Source organism: Solanum stenotomum, chromosome 3, assembly GCF_019186545.1.
Source record: "Solanum stenotomum isolate F172 chromosome 3, ASM1918654v1, whole genome shotgun sequence".
Lineage (NCBI taxonomy): Eukaryota > Viridiplantae > Streptophyta > Magnoliopsida > Solanales > Solanaceae > Solanum > Solanum stenotomum.
Genome location: NC_064284.1, coordinates 43,066,712 through 43,087,092, shown reverse-complemented (window position 1 = coordinate 43,087,092; position 20,381 = coordinate 43,066,712).

The window sequence follows — 20,381 nt, the reverse complement described above, 5'->3', positions numbered from 1 at the left end:
CACTTGCAGTACTAGTTAGCTTTGGTGAGCCTCCTTGCTTCGGTGGGTTCCACATTTACTTTCAGTCTTGTTAGGATGTCGTGGGTCTTGTCCTGACTTCTATCATAGTTATTAGAGGCTTCATAGACAATAGTGTCTTGAGACGTCTTTTCTATTTTTTCAAGTATTAATGTTCAAGACTTGAATTGCCTAATATACCGTGAGTTTATGGTATATCTAATACATTTCACATACAAGTTGTGTGTGTCTAGGGCCTTTTTGTATTGGTTTTTATGTGTTTTTATTGTATTTTGCAGGAAAGATGTTCAGGCGCAGAGTTATAGAGACAACTGAAAGAAATGAAGAAAAAGGGCATTCATGGAGGTGATCTACGGACCGTAGGTCCATTGACGGTCTGTGGGTGATGGCCGTAGATCAGCAGGCAAGGTATGGATGACAAATCAGGGAAATCTGACCAAGTGTGGAACCACGGTGGCCATTGACGGTCCGTAGATTAATCTATGGACCGTACTGATTGATCCGTAGAATGATAGTGCGAGGGTTCCAGTACCTGATTTTTGAAGATTCTAAGTGTGAAGCTACGAAGGGGATTGACGGACCGTAGATCGATCTACGGTCCGTACTGTAAGTCCATCGTTTGCTTCAGAGAAGCTGATTTTTGGAAGCTAAAATATTTTCTATGTCCTGGCTGACGGAAGGGACTTACGGACCGTAGATCCATCGACGGTCCGTAAGTCAGTCTCGTGGAATGAAGCCGCATGCCTGAACAAAACTTTCCTTAATTTGTTTCCCTTTTAATTTAGGATTTGTTTTCTATAAATAGGGCATGTAAACCTTGTTTTTGGGGGTTAGACATTATTATTCTAGTTTTACTTTGTGGTTTTGGAGATTAATTTGCAACTCTAGCAATTATTGATTTCCTAAGTGCGTTTTGAAGATTTTGGTTTTGCAATTCAAGTTGAATTTCTGGGTTTATTATTCTCTTTACGTAAGTTCATGATTTCTTCATCTAAAACTATGAATTGTGTTCTTGCTAGTATGGGTCACTAAATCCACAACTAGGGTTGTGGGAACCATGAGCGATTAACAAAGTATGAATAGTACATAAGCAATTCTTGATTAGTGTTTTGCATGCATTGATAATTCTTTCGTTTAGAAGTCTTTTTAACGAGTGCACGCGTTAGAACTCGCCATGCTGCTACTTGCTGGACCAAGGAGGTAATCAACAAGAAAAGAATTATCAACATAGATTTAGTGTGATACAATCTAATAGGCTAGTGTCGATTGGTGCGAAGTAATAACTAAGCCAAACATCGATTATGATGTCTAATATGAGGTAGAGGTATGGGTTAGTAAATTATACACACGTAGCCGAACCAAGGTGCGGGGTGAAATTCTCTAGATGTCGGACCAAGGAATTGGAGATACCTAACTTATCACTTTGCATGTAATACACTAGGAAAAGATTATTGTTACTAGGATTATTACGTTATGAGCTTGTGGGGAACACGTATACCCTAGTTATTTCTCTCATCTTGATAACAACCAAAATTGAGTTTTTATTACTCATTACTTATTAAATTCTTACTATTTGTTTCACTCAAACAAACCCCCCTTTAATTTCTTGTTTCTGGAAGTAATTTGACTAATGGAATATAATTGTTGGTTAAAGTAAAGTCTAAACCATTTTCCTCGTGGGATCGACCCCAACCTACAAGTTGGGTTCTTACTTGATAACAATCGCTTATACTTCTGTAGGGAGGTGTAATTTGAGCATATCATTGCCTTTTTTGGCCAGTTGAATGTTTTTCTAAATATTCTGAGTTATTTACTTTTAGACTTTTGAGAAACCTTTACTTTTGAGTTCATATACTATTGAGTAAGTCTTCTGCTGAATAATGAGCCAAGCCAAGGGTTCGCTTGGGATCAGCAATGATTCTTGAGTGCCGGCCACATTCACGGTGTAGGCTCGGAGCATGAAAATATCATGACCCAAGGGTACCCCCTAGATGTAATATTATGATCATAGAACCTCGAAAGACACCATGTAAGCCACTTAGCATATCATAACATAAGCATAGAACAATAGACAATAAAAACGCAAAGCCTAGACTTGTCTCAACATACACATCTATTACAATAATTGAATCAAATAGGGTCACAGCCCATACAACATAATCCAAAAAGTGAATACAAGAAAAGATACAAAGATAACATCCGTCCTCGAATCATGAGGACTCACCAACAAGCTAGGAGAATAAGCAAATCCAAGCTTTAGCCATAACGATGACCACCTTGAGAACCGGGACCTAGACTTGGGGAAATTTTAGGAAAAGCATGGGTTAGTACAAAATTGCACCAAGTATGATAGCCATGCAAAAAATGCATGAAAACATGCAAAAAATAGACATTTTAGTTGAATGCATGCAATTTACTAAGTTAAAACATCATTTGTAAGATAGTGGAAAAGCATAATTCATAAGCATATTCACTACATAAATCATCATAAAATAAGAGGAACATATCATAAATACCCTCAAAGTATACTTGTGCAATTCATGAATAAGACCCCATAATCTCACCCATACTAAGTAAAGCTTCTTGAGTAACTATAGTTCATAATTCACATTCTTGTTCATATTGCTATTGTCATAGTGGGGAATTTGCCTTAACCGACATAGACCATGTGAGCTTACCATGGAATCCAGTGTCTACCCCACACTGAAAAGGAGTTGTCTTACTTTCCTAAGGTAGAACCATACTCTTGGTTTAGGTGGATCCACTAGCTAAATAACCTATGAGGGCACATAGTTTATGGGATAAGGAGATTGCTACTAGAAACCCGGACTCAACTAAGGTATAAGGTTTCCATCTCATGAGATACATACTTTGGGAACCCAGACTCAACTAATGTTGAAGGAACCCACTTTAAAAGCCAAACTCAACTAGTGTAAAAGCTTTTATTGGAAAGCGAACTCAACCAGCGTAAAAGCTTCCATCTCATATTCATATCCACTCGGTGCTAAGCATTAATTTCCACGGATTACATAATAAGTCTTGACTTAAATTCATATTAATGGAAGAATGTCTTCACACTCAATCCAATATAATTCATACTATAGCTCATAGATTCAATAGGTGAGAATAGCCTTTCAGCCTTAGAATCATCATATTGTGAGAAAACCTTTCACATCATATCATATTCATACATAGGTGTGTAGATGAGAATAGCCTTCCAACAACACACACAATATCATAATCATAATCACTTTACTCTCAAAGTGTTCTTAAAGCATATACATAAATCTCATAATCATGCATAATTCTCATACTTTGCCCTTCAAGGACCATAGATCATAGTCAATAAACACATCTAGAATTCACTACATTAGACATGGATAATAACATGATTCATCTAACTCAATTACTATAATCATAATCTCATAATATCCTTCTTTCATCAATTCACCCACATCACAAGGTCATAAATTAGAAATATGGGGATTTCATGGAATCTTGAGGATTTAAACATAAAAACCATAATAAAACATCAATTCAATCATAATATAAAGTAATTAAAATATTAGAATCATTTTTGAAAGGAATCCATGGCTTGGAGTCAAACCCTAGCTTTTGGGGAAACAAAATCTTTGAAATTGGAGTTTTGAGCAGGATCCATGGATGAATTCTATGCATGGATGAAGAGCTACATGCCTTAGCAATGAAATCCAATGAATTTGAGAAGAAAACCTTGCTCCTTTCACCCTAGCTTTGACTTCCTTCTTCTTCTTCCTTGAAGTTCAAGAGAGAATTTTTGGTGAAGAGTTGGTTTTGATTTGGGATTTTGCAATAATTAGGAAGAAGACTTAATTAGGGGTCTAAAATCATTATATAATTAGCCTAATTCAGAATAAAACAATGTCACATAATATTAACCAAAATCGGGAAACCATAAAGTGCACCTAAACTTAACTGCCAAAAAGCAGTTCTAGGCCTCACCCACGACTCACCACTGATGGACTATGGTTACGTTGGACCCACACCTCGTGCTGGTGAACCGTGGTTTGGTTTTGTGACTTGGGTCCTGGGACCTTCACCCACGGATCCTCACCTATGAGGTGTGAGTGGACCAACGGGGCATGGGTCCCCCCTCCGTAGGTCACTGTTGAGGGAAATTCTAGGGTCTTCCTCAAGGACCCATGGGTTATCCTTGGGGGTTGTACCTTGACATTCTAACACAAAACCCTTTATTTTTAAGTACGGGGAGTTACATTTACCACTCTAACCCTCATGTTAAGCTCTAGTTTAGTCTACTAGTTTTCGGAGTGTTACAGAAAAACTTGGTATCAGAGCACAAAGTTTAAGTGTCCTACGGTGTCAATTAAGCCGTGTCTGTAGAGTCCTGGTTATTAGTGTGAAGCGCGCCACTTCTATAATTAGAAGGCTACGACATTTAGGAAAAATTCCACTTCTTCCATACTCTTTTCGTGCAATAGAGTTCAATTCTATAAAAGTTTCTTTCTAATTCATGCTTGCGCATATCTTTCAGATCATGCCTCCACAAAGAGTTGTTCCAGTTCTTCCTGCTAGGAGGAATGTTGATCCTCAGGATCAAGGAGTACCCAATGCACCAGAAGTGCAACCCCTAGGAGAGGTCACTAATGCTCAGTTGCGAGATGCGATCTGGATGTTGAGTCAAGTTGTGACCAACCAAGTTGGGAAACATAGAGGGATTCGTCTAGAGTTGGCTGATACATCGAGGATTTGTGAGTTCTTAAGTATAAATCCTCTAGACTTCGCAAGGTCAAGTATCACTGAGGATCTGGAAAAACTTTGTGAAGGGACTGCAGAAAGTATTAGAGGTGATGCATATTGCACATACTGAATGTGTGGAGTTAGCTTTATACCAACTCAAAAGTGCTGCTAAAATTTGGTTCGACAAATGGAAGAAGAGTAGAGCTGAAGGGGAACCACTTGGAGTTGGGTTGTATTTGAAAGTGCCTTCATAGGGCGTTTCCCCGTGATCTGAGAGAGATAAAGGTAACAAAAGTCCTCACTCTTAAGCAGGAATCCATGAGTGTGCACGAGTACAACCTCAAGTTCACTTAACTTTCTCGTTATGCTCCAGATATGGTTGCTGATATAAGGAGTAGGACAAGTCTATTTGTGTCTGGGTTGTCTCGTCTGTCAAGAAAAGAGGGTAAGAATGCGATGTTGATAGGGGATAATAGACATAGCAAGGTTTATGATCCCTGTGCAACAGGTTGAGAAAGAAAAAATGAGAGATAGGGAAGAGCTCCGCAACAACAAGGCTAAGACAACATGTAATGAGTTCGGGCAGCAAAATGGTAATCGAACCGGTCATCCTTTTAACAAAAGTGAACCGAACCTGTTTCATCATCTACTAGTGCACCTGCACCAAAGAACAGCTGTGAGTTTAGGAATCAGAATTCGCAAAACTTCAGAGCTAGACCTACTCAATCTCAGGGTAGTGTGGCACAAGGGGCCAACTGGAGCCTACATGTGCTAAATGTGGTAGAAACCACCTAACAACGTGTCGTGATGGATCCATCGACTTTTTCAAGTGTGGTCAGACATGTAACTTCATGAGCGAGTTCCATAAGAATAGGCAAGGTACGACAAAGCAGCTCCGGCAGACAGAGCTACACCTAGAGGAGCTACTTCAAGGACAGGCGGAGGAGAAAACTGACTGTATGCTATTACCAGCCACTAAGAGCAAGAGAATTCACCTGATGTTGTCATTGGTATGACCAAAGTCTTTAATTTTTATGTATATGCATTGCTTGATCCAGGTGTGAGTCTATTATTTGTGACTCCATATATTACTATGAGATTTGATATCCTTCCTAAGAGACTTCTTGAGCCCTTCATTGTTTCCACACATGTTGATCCGTCTATTCTAGTTGAGAGCGTTTATCATTACTATGCCATCTCCATCAATCACTAAGACACTATGGCTGACTTAGTCGAGTTAGACATAGTGGACTTTGATGTTATTCTAGGTATGGAGTGGCTTCATGCTTGTTATGCCTCAGTTGATTGTAGGACTCGAGTAGTTAAGTTCCAATTTCCTAATGATCCAGTTATAGAGTGGAGGAGTAGTTCAGCAGTGCCTAAGGGTCAGTTTATTTCGTATCTTAAGGTCATAAAGTTAGTTTCCAAGGGTGCATCTATCACTTAGTCCGAGTTAATGACTCAAGTGTTGAGACACCACCTATTTATTTAGTTCCAGTTGTGAGTGAGTTTCCAGAGGTCTTTCTAGATGATCTTCCTGAGATTCCCTCTTGAGAGAGAAATAGACTTCGGTATAGATATTCTTCCTGATACTCAACCTATCTGCTTTCCGCTATATAGAATGGCTCCAGTTAAGTTGAAAAAGTTGAAAGATCTTCTTGATTAAAGTTTTATTTGACCCAGTGTCTCACCTTGGGGCGCTCCGGTCTTATTCTTGAGGAACAAAGATGGTTGTCTTAGGATGTGTACTGATTACCACAAATTGAACAAGGTTACCATAAAGAATAAGTATCCCCTTCTGAGAATTGATGATCTCTTCGATCAAGGTGCCATTTGTTTTTCTAAGATAGACCTCAGATCTGGCTATCATCAGTTGAGATTAAGGGAAAGTGACATCCCAAAGACAACATTCAGGACCCGTTATGGTCATTATGAGTTTCTAGTTATGTATTTTGGTTTGACTAATGCTCCTACACAGTTCATGGACCTTATGAATATAGTGTTTAAACCATATATTGATATGATTGTTATCGTGTTTATCAATGACATTCTAATTTATTCTAGGAATGAGGATGATCATGCTAATCATCTCAGTGTAGTTCTCTAAACTCTCAAAGATAGAGAGTTATATGCTAAATTTTCCAACTGTAAATTTTGGCTTGAGTTATTGGCGTTCTTAGGCCACATTGTATCTGGAAATGGGATTCGAGTTGACACTCACAGGATTAAGGCAGTGCACAACTAGCCCTGGCCCACATCTCCAACTAGTATTAGGATTTTCTTGGGATTGGATGGTTATTATAGAAGGTTCGTCAAGGGGTTCTCATCTTTTACGTCCTTGTTGACCAAGTTGACTCAGAAAATAGTTAAATTTCAATGGTCTGAGGCTTGTGAGAAAAGCTTTCAGGAATTGAAAATGCGGTGGACTGTTGCCCTAGTGTTGACCCTACCAAAGGGTACACAAGGCTTTGTTGTGTACTGTGATGCATCCAAAGTTGGACTTGGTTGTGTTTTGATGTAGAATGGCAAGGTTATAGACTATGCCTATAGAGAGCTTAAGATTTACGAGAAGAACTACCCAACCCATGATCTAGGGTTGGCTGCTGTAGTGTTTGCCTTGAAAATATGGTGTCACTATCTCTATGGTGTTCATGTAGATGTGTTCACCGATCACAAGAGTCTTCAATATGTATTTTAATAAGAAATATCTTAATCTCAGACAAAGGAGGTGGTTGGAGTTATTAAAAGATTATGACATGAGTATTCTCTATCACCCAGGTAAGGCGAATGTCATTGCTGATGGTTTGAGCAAATTATCTATGGGTAGTACTACCCATGTTGAGGAAGGCAAGAAGGAATGGGAGTCTGTTTGATGGATTCCAATGAAGGTGGAGTGGTGGTGATGAGTGGGGCTAAATTATTACTAGTGTCAAAAGTGAAAGAGAAACAAGACCAAGACCCTATTTTGCTTGAATTGAAAGAAAATGTTCATAAGAAGAAAGTGATGCTTTTTTAACAAGGGGGAGAAGGTGCATTGAGGTATCAAGGCAGATTGTGTGTACTAAGGGTGTATGAGCTCCAAGAGAGGATCATAGAAGAAACCTATAGTTCCAGATACTCTATCCATCCCGATTCCACAAAGATTTATCGTGAGTTGAGAGAAGTCTATTGGTGGAGTAGTATGAAGATGTGTATTTCAAAGTTCGTTGTTAAGTGCTGGAATTGTCAATTGGTTAAGGTAGAGCATCAAATGGCCGGTGGTATAGCTCAGAAAATAGATCTTCCGAAATGGAAGTAGGAAATTATTTACATGGATTTCATTACTGGTTTTTCATGGTCTCACAGGCAGTATGATTCGATTTGGGTAATTGTAGATCGGATGACTAAGTCAGCCCATTTCTTACGGGTAAAGACTACCTCTTCAACATAATATTATGATAGATTATATATTCAAGAGATAGTCGGACTTCATGGAGTTCCGGTTTCCATCATTTCAGATAGATGTGAGCAATTCACCGCACAAGTTTGGAAGTCTTTCTAGAAAGGTTTGAGTTCGAATGTGAACCCTAGTACTGCTTTCCATCCTCAGACTGATGGTCAAGCAGAGCATACGATCCATACAATAGAGGGTATGTATAATCAATTTTAAGGGTAATTAAGATGATCACTTACCTCTCATTGAGTTTGCATACAAAAATAATTATCACTCTAGCATCCAATGGCTCCCTATGAGGGTTTTTATGGAAGAAGATATAAATCTCCTATTAGATGGTTTGAAGTTGGTGAAGCTAAATTGATAGGACCAGACTTGGTTCTTCAAGCTATAGAGAAAGCGAAGATCATTCAATAAAGGTTGAAGACAATGCAAAGTAATTGAAAATCCTATACAAATTTTAGGGGAAGAGACTTGGAGTTTGAGGTGGATGATTGGGTTTATTTGATGGTTTCACCCATGAAGGGTTTTATGAGATTTGGCAAGAAGGGGAAGATCATGAGTTGGCAATGTAGCTTATGAGTTGGAGCTACCGCCATATTTAGCAGCAGTTCATCCGGTGTTTCACATTTCTATGTTGAAGAAGTGTATAGGTGATCCTTCACTTATTATACCTACTGAAAATATTGGTATTAGGGACAACCTATCTTATGAGGAGATACCCTTTGAGAAATTTGATCGTTAAATTCACAAGTTGAGAACCAAGGAGATCGCATCAGTCAAGGTCTTATGGAGGAATTAGTTTGTTGAGGAACCTACTTGGGAGACTGAGTAGGATATAAAGAAGAGATACCCATATCTCTTTACTTCAGGAGAAATTTTAGACCAAGGTAATGACTTTTTGTAAAACACTCCTTAAATTGATATGCTATGTTATGTTAAATTGCATGTTGGGTGTTTGAGTTGGGTGTTAGATGTTCCTACCCCCAGTTCTATTTGTAGAGATCTCATTCGAGGACGAATGTTTCCATGGGGGAGATATTGTAATACCTCCGTCTTAGAAAGGGCTAATTTTAGAAAGAACTAAATTAGAAATAGCCAATTAGAGATTTGTGCAAGTTAGTCTTCAATTGTGAGTTTTGGGTCAAATTCAAATGACCATAACTTTCAATACAAATGAGTTAGGTGGCCCATGAGATATCAAATGAAAGATCTTTGAGTCCTCTTTCAAACGCCACTAATTTTTCTAAATTCCAAGTTTGGATGAAGGAGATATGCCCGTTTGAGTATAGCCTGTCTAGTTAAGTCATTTCATCCATTTTATGGAGGGGTATTTTGGTCTTTTACATACCCCCACTAGCCCCACACGTTCTTTTCACCCAATTAGGGGTCAAACCTGATTAAAGTCAGTTTATGCTCAAGTCTAAAAACGTTTGTAAGGTTAAGGCAAAGTTCAAGAGGAGGAAAGGGAGAAAAACTTCAAGCGTTCAAGTTTTCTTGCGATCTTTGATGCATTTCACCAAGGATTTGATCATTTCGAGGTCTATAAGTTTTCATAGTGATGTTAGTTCACCCTCATGCCAATAATGAGTTTTTCATTGGTATTCGTTCATAAGATTTTGTATATTTGAGTTCTTGATGAGTTTTCTTGACGTTCCATTCATAAATCTTAATTATTGGAGTTTGATGCATTCTTGAGGTGAGGGTTAGGAGTTTGAGGGTTACTCTTGAGGAAAGTTGAGTAAAATTTCATTTACTTATGTGGGTTTACGAATCTAAAGATGTTTGGAAGAAATCAATTGATTCTAGGTAAATTAGGTCAAAAAATTGAGAAGAAAAATTTGTCCGAATGTTCTGAGGAAGGGTGGCGCGGGGCGCTTGTAGTACGCCACGATTTACCTCTAAAGTTGACGAGCTGGCGCCCTGCGCAAGGAATGCACCAGGGTCGCCTGCCCACGTTCTTCTTTCATCTTTCGTTTTGTCTGAGTTCTTTTAAAACGTTTCTTTGCTCTCTTTCTGATTATAACTATCCAAACTACATCTAATCATTCAGAAATCCAATATATACTAATCGTAATTATTGAATTCACATTTCAAGTTCAAGATAGAGTTAAGAGTAAAGTTTGAGGGAGTCCCTTGAGTCATTTTGAAAAGTCTTTTACAATCTTTTAAAACTTTTAAGACTTGAGTACTTGAGTATGAGGATAAGGAGAGTCGAGTTTCATTTTTCAAAATGATTATAAGGGAACTAAGTATTCCCAAGAGTATATAGTTTTACATTTAACAGGAGAGGAAACTTTGATTTCCAAGTGAGTTCACGTGGAGTTTTGAGCATAATCTCTTTAAGAGAACTTTATGAGTAATAATATCAAAGTTTGAGGATGAGGAAAGGTTTTTAAACATATGATCATGAGCTATATTTTTGGGGGTAGTATTGAGCACTGATATGGGGACGAGTTTAGACAACTCAAGGTCCTCATAAGGGTCATAATTTATAGATGATTCCTTATTGTTTTTTAAGAATAGCTTAGTGGATCCACTTAGATGATGATGTACTATACTCTGGCAAGATACAACACAGTTCTTGCAGCGTGGGTGAGATCTGATAAAGCTCAACTACACTTCATCCAATTCTAAGGGTAGGCAGTCGCAATCAAGTATAAACCCAACAAAGAGTTGGGATCGATCCCACAGGGAGTGATACAGAATGGAATTCAATTATGAAGTAAATATTGTTGTCTAATCGTTTGTAGAGGTAAACAATATCGAAACTATCATAGTAAATTGAAGGGGTTGACAACTAGTGTCAAATGGGGGAGTTTAGAGTGACAATTACCAACTACAAAAATATGGGAGTAATCGAGTAGAGATGGATTCTCAAGGATGTGATCGATTAATTGCTAATTTTTTTATATTGGTGTATCTAATTTACTAACAAACGTTAAATTTGTGTGGGTAGGCTAGGCTTTGACTGTGATAGCCATATCTCGATCAACTAACACGATTCAGGTGAATTCTCTCGAACCTCGACAAGCATAACACTATGATCAGCCCAAGACCTTTATTAGGAATAAATTAGGCATTGAGGACAATAAAACTATGAAAATAAAGCCCCAAATGAGTCGAAATCCCCGACTCATCAACACCCCCAACTTAAACTTTTGCTTATCCTCAAGTAAAACACAAGAACAATCAGTTCAAAAAAGATTTCTACAAACATTGCTATTCAAGACTCATTATGAATGCACACAAGTGGTTCAAACTACTCATGCAATGATCAATTGTGCACTCTAAGTTTCAGACTGACTAACCATTATCAAATGGAACTCAATATCACAATGCTTGCTTCAAATGCTAGTTCAAGCTCAACAAAAGCATGCAAATGCCCTCACACCAAGAATGATTCCATGCTCACACAAAATTCATCAAAATTCCTGCATTTTGGAATCCAAACCAACTCTCACACTCTCAAATATGAACACATGCATGATTCTACCCATAAGCTTGCCCTTATTTTTCAACCAACATTACTTTCAGCTCATTCAAGATCACAAAGGTCTTTCAAGGCTTGTAACGGGGCTGAAGGTAAAGGTATGATAATTTTGGTTTAGTGACTTCCACCTTCATGAAGCATGACCTGCATTTCACTTTTTTCCTTTCTTTCACTCTTTTGAATGTTCACAATCCACCCTATGTCTTTTTAAGCGTGATTCATTGGATACCCCATTTTTTTTTTACTCATTGCATAGACTTTATTTCAACAATTCTTTTCTTTTTTGTTTTTTATCTTTTTCTTTTTACATGGATGGGTTTCATCTTTTTCAACAAGATCCTTCAAGGGCAAATTTCTCAACCTTTTTGACTTTCCTCCTTTTCACCACATCCCCAACTTAGGCTTTTAGCTTAAGTTGGCTATTCAAACGATCCAATGCTTCATGAAGGTTATAGGTGATGGGACAAAGAGGTCAAAGTTGTTCATGTTTCATCTAAAGAAAAAGATAGGCTCAAATGGTGCCAAACAAGGTTCACACTCTCACAAGGTGGTTACAAAGAGGTATAAAAGCATTTTTGGTTCACTCTTTACAAATTGTGCCTAAGATCATCTCTATCGTTACCTTACATTAGTCAATTGGACTAACGGGTCAAGTATTAAGTATTACCAAACAAACATTTCAAGAAAATCTCACCACACATGGCATTCAACAGAATCATCAAACAAGACTCTACAATTCTAAGCTTGCGTGCAACGATCATCATAAGAGGTCAACTCAACAACCAATTCAGTCACAATGAGATGCTACGAGTTCACATATGACTTATGCAACTCAATTGCATCATCGGATTCGCACACATATATTGTTCAATCAAGAGCACTATTAAAGTCATCGATATTAATAACAACTGACACTCAAGATTGCAAGAGAATAGCCTCATTCACAAACATAAAGTGGTGGCAAAAATCATTAAAATGGGTCAAAACCAACATTCACATAAAACAATGGATCAAAATTAACACACACACCAATGGATAAAAAACAATATATACCAACAAGATCAATATCAAACATTCAAAAAAACTAAAAAAAAACACAATAATATTCATAAAACAACCCAAAAAAGGTAGGTATGGAAATACCTCACCCCACCAAACTAAACTAGCAATTGTCCTCAAATGCAAAGAAATAACTAAAACAAGTCTAAACAGAAAACTGAAAAGAGTCAAAGGCCCCCTGTCAGGCTAAGCAGGTGGTGAACTCTGCATATCAGTGACTCCATCAGCTTAGGCATCAGTGCCCGGCTCAACCACATCCTTATCTCCTCTAGAGCCCACCATTGTGTCCCTCAGTGATGCCTTAACAGTTGTTTGTACCATGACCCCCTCGAGGTCCTCCAGATCATAATACACAACTACCTCATGAACACCCAGCTCTTCCTCATCGGTCTCGGCCTTGGATTCAACCTCCGCATCATCCCTAGCAACATCTCCAGTCGTAGTAGTCGGAGGAATATCAAATTTGGTCCGTAACTCTGTACTCAGAACCTTATGGAGGGTCACTGTGCCAAATAACATCGATAGATCGGTGGATTTCAGCTCATCCACATATCACCGCAGCCCCACCATATCGTCCTTCAAGGTCGTCACTTCCTCAGAGGCACCTTGTCCCTGCTAAGAATCCTTCACTCTCTATAACACTCTAGAAAATAGTAGGTTAAATTAGAGCCTAAATATGAGGGCCAATGTCATGAGTTAAGGGCAAGGGCGAAGGGAGAGGACCAAAACAGTGAACTCTCCCCTAGACACTGGCCTAGTGACCACGACTCATGGTAGGGACCACGAATAGTGGTGTGGCTCGTGGTAGCCTAGGCAGTGTTCTCCCCAAAAATCTGCCCAAAAGAGGCTCTTATTCATGAGCCACTTCACAGCACGTGGTGAAGACCACGACTCGTGGGAAGGCTCGTGGAGAAGATTTGGCCATTGAGGTGTAGCCACCAAGTGGACCTAGCTACTTCCTTAAGGTCCACGGGAGGGACAACGGCTAGTGGTCTTGACCACGGCTTGTGGAGCCCCTCATGAATATGCCTTGGGCATATGAGCTAAGTGCCTCAAGTAGCTTAGCTACTGCCTCAAGGACCATTAAAGGGACCACAGCTCGTGGTTAGCTCCATGGCTCGTGGAGCCCCTCATGGAGTTACCTTGGGCGTGTAGGCTAAAAGGCATGGAAGCCTAGCTACTGCCCCAAGTCCACGAGTGGGACCACTGCTCGTGGTTATGACCACGGCTCGTGGGGCCCCTCGTGGCACTTAGGCGTGGTCACTTAGTGAGGGTCAATTAAGTAATTTCCTTTTAAAGTCCAATTAAAGTGAGGTCATTTTGGGTGGTCAATATATAGTTGTTTTTAAGTCAAAACTTCCTAAACTAAGTCATTCTTCGCAACACCCAAATTAAAACTAAAAGTTAATCTTCCTCACAATATTTCTCTCTCTAAAACTCAAAGAAGAAGAAGAGTAGAATTGGAGCTAGGATTTAGAGAATTCAAGGCTTCTTTCTCAAATTGTTTGAAGATTCTATATCAAGGTATGGTGGATTTTCATCTATGGGTAGCTTTCACCCATAGAGTCCCTTCAAAACTGGATTTCAAAGCTTTCAATTTCCCCAAAAGCTAGGGTTTCACTCTAAGTCATGGGTTCCTTTCTAAAACGTTTCCAATGGTTGATTTATGATGGATTATGATTGAATTGATGATTAATTGTTGATTTATGATGGAATACCCCCAAGAACACATGAATTCCCTATATTACTAAATTGTGATTTCATGATGTGGGTTGATTGATTATAGAAGCAGGTGAATAGATTATGTCAATATTGATTGAGTTTATTGAATCATCATATTCTCCATATCTAATGTAGTAATTCTAGATGTTTGGGTTGAATATGATTCATGGTCCTTGAAGGTAAAATTATGAGGGTTTGCACATGTTTATGAGAATTGTGTATGAGCTTATGATTCACTTAGAAAGTAAAGATCCTATAACTATGGTGTTTTTGAAAGATCATTCTCCCTATACCCTTACGCATGACTATGCATGAAATGTCTATGACTATGAGAATGTTGTTGTGTTGATTGAAAGGCTATTCTCATGAACACACTATGAACATGATGTGAAAGGTTTACTCACATATTAATGATTCTAAAGGTTGAAAGGTTATTCTCACCTATTGAATCTATGAGCTATCATGATACCATATTGGTTTGAGTGCTAGGGCATTCTTTCATGAACATGAACCTATGTTAAGACTTAATATGAATATTAAAGGGAATTATACTTAGCACCAAGAGGATATGAATATGATATCGAAGCTTTTATGCCGGTTAGTCCGGCTTCCCAATGGGTTCATTTTACGTCAGTCAGTCCAGGTTCCCAAAACATTTATCTCATGAGATGGAAACCTTTTACCTCAGTTAGTCCAAGTTTCTAGTGGCAATTTTCTTATCCCGTAACTATGTGCCCACATAGGTCTTTAGCTAGTGGATCTACCTAAGCTAACAAAACTAGTTCTACCTTAGGCAAGTAGGACACTTCTTTTCAGTGTGGGGCAGTACACCGGATTCCATGTAGCTCACATGGTCTATGTCGGTTAAGGATATTTTCCTACATGACAAGAATATGAATACGACAAGAACATGAACATGAACATGAACTATACTTATGACTTCTCAATGAGCTCTACTTAGTATGAGTGGGGGTGTGGGACTTCACTTGTACATTGCACAAGTAGGCTTTGAAAGGGGTTACGGTGTGGTTTTCTTATGCTATGAAGATGTATGATATGGATTGTTGCTAAGAGTGGTTTTTCTTGTTACAAGTTAATGAACATGAATGTTTCCTTGTCTATAAGTGTTGGCAATGGATGAGGTCAAGGTATGATATGCATGATTATTGTGGCCTAAAAATGGTACTTAGTATTAGATAGGATTATGGGATCTTGTCTATGCATTGCACAAGTATAACTTAGGGTTGCTTATGAAATAGTTTGACTTATGTATTTACACTAATGTGCATGATGACTCTTAAAGTTGATAAAATGCATGGTTTCAACTAAATCTTCCCTTTTCATGTTTTAAGGATTTTTATGCATGGCTTCCATACTTAGTGCCATTTTGTACTAACCCATATTTTCTATATTTTTCAATAAGTGTAGTGCCTGGTTGTTGAGGTGTGCTTCCTTCTTTATCAAAGCTTGGATTGACTATTCTCCACACTTTCGGTAAGTCCTCAAGGTTCGAGGACGAGGGTTGCTCATTTCTAGTTTCTTCTTACATGTTCATTTGAGACTATATTGAAAAGGGATGTGACTCTTATTGATTCTACATTGTATTTGATGGTTAATGAGGCAATGTCTAGACTTCTATTTGATTTTATGAAAAGACTTCGATTGTAAAAAGTTTTAATTCCGCATCATTTCTATTACTTATGTTTATGATATGCTAAGGGCTTGTATAAGACCCCTTCAAAGTCGAGAACGCCATGTTACATCTAGGGAGTACCCCTGGGTCGTGACACTCTCATAGTAAGGGCATCTAATGCTAGTCCATGGGCATCGATCCACTCCTGATGCTCTCTCAACTTAACCCTGATCAGGGCTAGGGCAGTAGAAATTGCCCTCTCAATCATCCCAGGGACCGCAGCCTCTACCCGGGAGGCATGAACATTAGTAGAATGGGCCAAGTAGCCCATCTTGTACAACATGGCCTGGGTGATCAGGAGTCTAGAAGAAGCAGCAACAACAACAGTAGGAGGGGGAGCAATAGTAGAACGAGAAAGGCAAAAGTGGAAGTACTAGGGATACATGTAGGATCATTGGCCTGAGAAGAGAGAATTTCCTCTGTCGGCAACATATCCACATCAACTATCGGGGAAGTATCCATCGATGCAAATCTCTTCCTCTCAGCCTCATCCCTCATGTACTCGGCATATATCTGTCAGATGTCCGTAGAGGGCGTGGGAGCACCTCCACATCTGTCTTTGCAACCAATGGTACCCGGGCACGCCAGCAGAACTATGTAATCAGGACCAGAAAAGAAGGGAGGTCTGACTCTGTTTTGCCCTCATGGTCATCTCCTGCTCGATGATCAAACCGATATTACGTCACTCTTGATCGATGATTCAACCCAATAAAGCCACCTTCGGATGCCTGAGAATATATTCGTTCTGGGATGTCATCAAAGTGCTGCTGAGAAAACCAAAACACTACAGGGCGTCCACGTTCATCTCATTCTTCTCTATCAGGACTCCAGCCACAATCCACCGCGGTGTGGTGTTGGATATCCGAAGTGCTGACCAACCCTTTCAAGTCATGTAGGGTTTTCTTCTGTATCTACCCCTCCAGGAAGTAGATGATATTCACAGTACAACCAAGCACCACATTTATATCAATGTTGTTGCATTTAACATTTCACCCCCGCACCAATACATGATCCATCGACTTGAACGAGTTGGACTTCTTATTCCTTTTCGGTACCAGTTTTCCATACTCTGTGTAGAACTCTCGGACCCAAGTAGGGATATAGAAGCCTCGGGCTTGGTGAATATTTCAAAGTTGTGGAACTTGATCATGTTCCACACCTCCGTTACTAGTCTACTACTCTGTCAATAGACAATCGCTTCTCTATTAAAATGGTCATTAAACCCTCGCCCTTCAGTCTATTCAATGATCGGGGTGGGGGTGCCTGAACTGGTGGCACCGGAAGAACTTGCTCAACAGTCGGAGTCGGAGGTGGAGCAGGAGTAAGTGGCACTGGGATCCTGGTCAGATCATTCAAAGACTTGGAGTGTTTGTCCGCTCTCAGAGTCATGAGAGTCCAATCGTCTTTCAGCTTAGAAGCGGAGACCGGAGATCTATTTCTTGAGCTGCCTTCACCAAATGTTCCAGCACTAAAATTCTCAAAATGCATCACATGTCGGCGATGTTCAGAGCCTTTTGGAGAACTATAAGTAGCTCACTGAATGATACAAAACATTTTCTAAAAAAATGGCCGCAGAAGGGCGATCTGAAGGGGCATTCAGTGAGTGGTCAAGTGAACTCGGTGAGCTCAAGCGTATCGCCGAATGTTACAAAATAATTCCCATAATTTCGAAGGATAAATAGGCGATCATTCGGTTGTTAGGCGAACTGCCTAACCACTCGGTGAGATCGACCCAGCTCGCCGAACAATCCAACATGCTAGATTTTGACCCTGACCTTTAATTTCTAACCAACAGCCCACGAAAACAAAATTAAGCACCTATTCTACACAATTAAGCCTAGACCCAGACAACCCATGACCTCGGGGTACTCAAACTTCCCCCAATTCGGAAAAAATTGGCCAATCGACGTATTTTGCCCTTAAGAATGATGTCAACCTCTCTATATTGGGTAAAATTAGACGATCGTAACAATCAGAGTTACTTAGACTTCACCCACACTAGACCCAACAAATATGCAACACAACCCGTAATTTTAATCAAGCACACACACGGGATTTCACAATTACACTCTAAAAATATGAAATGAAACACGATAAGGGCATACATGTCATGACCTAGGGGTACACCCTAGACGTAACATGGCGTACTAGACCCTGAAAGGCCTAACATAAGCCATTTAGCATATCATAACATAAAGTAAATAGAAATGATGCAGAAATTTTAAAAATTTTCTTTACAATCGAAGTCTTTTATAAAAGCAAGCGGAAGTCTAGACTTGTCTCAATATAGCCATCTATTACAATAGTTCAAATGAAAAGGGACAACCCATACAAACACAGTCTAAAAGTTAAAACTACTAGAAATGAAACTCAAAGTGAAACTCCCATCCTTGAATTATAGGGACTCACCACAAGCAAGGAGAATAGTCAAATCCAAGCTTGAACCAAATGATGACCACCTTAAGAACTGGACCCTACACTTGGGGAAATGTAGGAAAATATGGGTTAGTACAAAAATGCACTAAGTATGATAGCCATTCATAAAAACCTTGAAAACATGCTAAAAGGGACATTTTAGTTGAATGCATGCCATTTGCTAAGTTAAACCATTATTTTTAAGAAGGTGTAAAAACACAAGTCATAAGCATATGGGACATCATAATAAGACATAGGCTATAACATGGTAGGCAATAATCATAACTAGTCAGCATAAGAGATATCATCATATACATAGGCATATTCAATGCAATTTAGTTCAACATAACTTAAGAGAAACATTTCATGAGCCACCTCAAGGAAAGCTTGTGCAATGCATGGATAAGATTGCATAATCCCACCCATGCTTTGCAAGTCACTTTAGGTCCTCATGCATGCTTACCATCTTTTGATCTCATTCTTAGCTTAGTTCTCATAGACAAGGGAACATCCCCTTTTAGTCAATCATATCAACGAAAGCAACTTATAACAACAACCAAATTTAAGCATCCATCATTACAAGTAGCCCTCATATCAAACATACTTAATAATGGAGTCATAAGCACATTCACTACATAAATCATCATAACATAAGAGGAACATACCATAACTACCTTCAAAGATTACTTGTGCAATGCATGAATAACATTACATACTCTCATTCAAACTAAGTAAAGCTTCTTAAGTAACCATAGTTCATATTCCATATTATTGTCTTAGTGGGAATTAGCCTTAACCGACATAGATAATGTGAGTTTAACATGGAAACCGGTGTTACCCACACCGACAAAGGGTGTCCTACTTGCCTAAGGTAAGACCATCATAATATTAGCTTTTAGGTGGATCCACTAGCTAAACAACCTATGAGGGCATTTAGTTTATGGGATAAGGAGATTGCTACTAGAAACCTGGCCATACTAGGGAGAGCTTCCACCTCACAATATCCACTCGGTGCAAAGCATTAAATTCCCACGGAGTAGTTAATTCTCTATTAACATCATTACTCATGAAAGGGTTTCGTTAGCCTACCGATTCAAGGTACATCATTAGAATAGCTCATTGACTCCTCATGAAAGGGGTGCCATTGGCCTACCGATTCAAGACAAACCCTTAGAATACTTCATCAGTCACTCATGAAAGGGGTGTCATTGTCCTACGGATTCAAGGTATATCAATCAAGATAGCTCTTTAATTACACATGAAAGGGTTACCTTAGCCTACCGATTCAAGGTATATCAATTAAGACAACTCTTTAGATCATGCATGAGTAACTATCACGATCCACGATCATTCTTATTCTTAGCTTCATTTAGGTGAGAAAAACCTTTCAACCTTAGAATCATCATTATATGAGAAAACCTTTCGCGACATGTCATATTCATACATAGGTGTGTACATGAGGATAATCATTCAACAACTCAACAACTAGATCATAATCATATTCACTTTACTCTCAAAGTGTTCTAAAAGCATATACATAAGCCTCATAATCATGCATAATTCTCATACTTTGCCCTCTAAGGACCATAGGTCACATTCAATCAACACATCTAGAATTACTACATTAGACATGGATAATAAAATAGATCAAATAATCAATTTACTAGATTCACAATTCAATAATATTCTACTTACATCAATCAATACCCACACTTTGAGATCCAATTTGAGAAAATAGGGGAATTCATGGATTCTTTGGGAATTCAACATAAACCAATATTAAATAATCAATATATCCATAATAAAACATA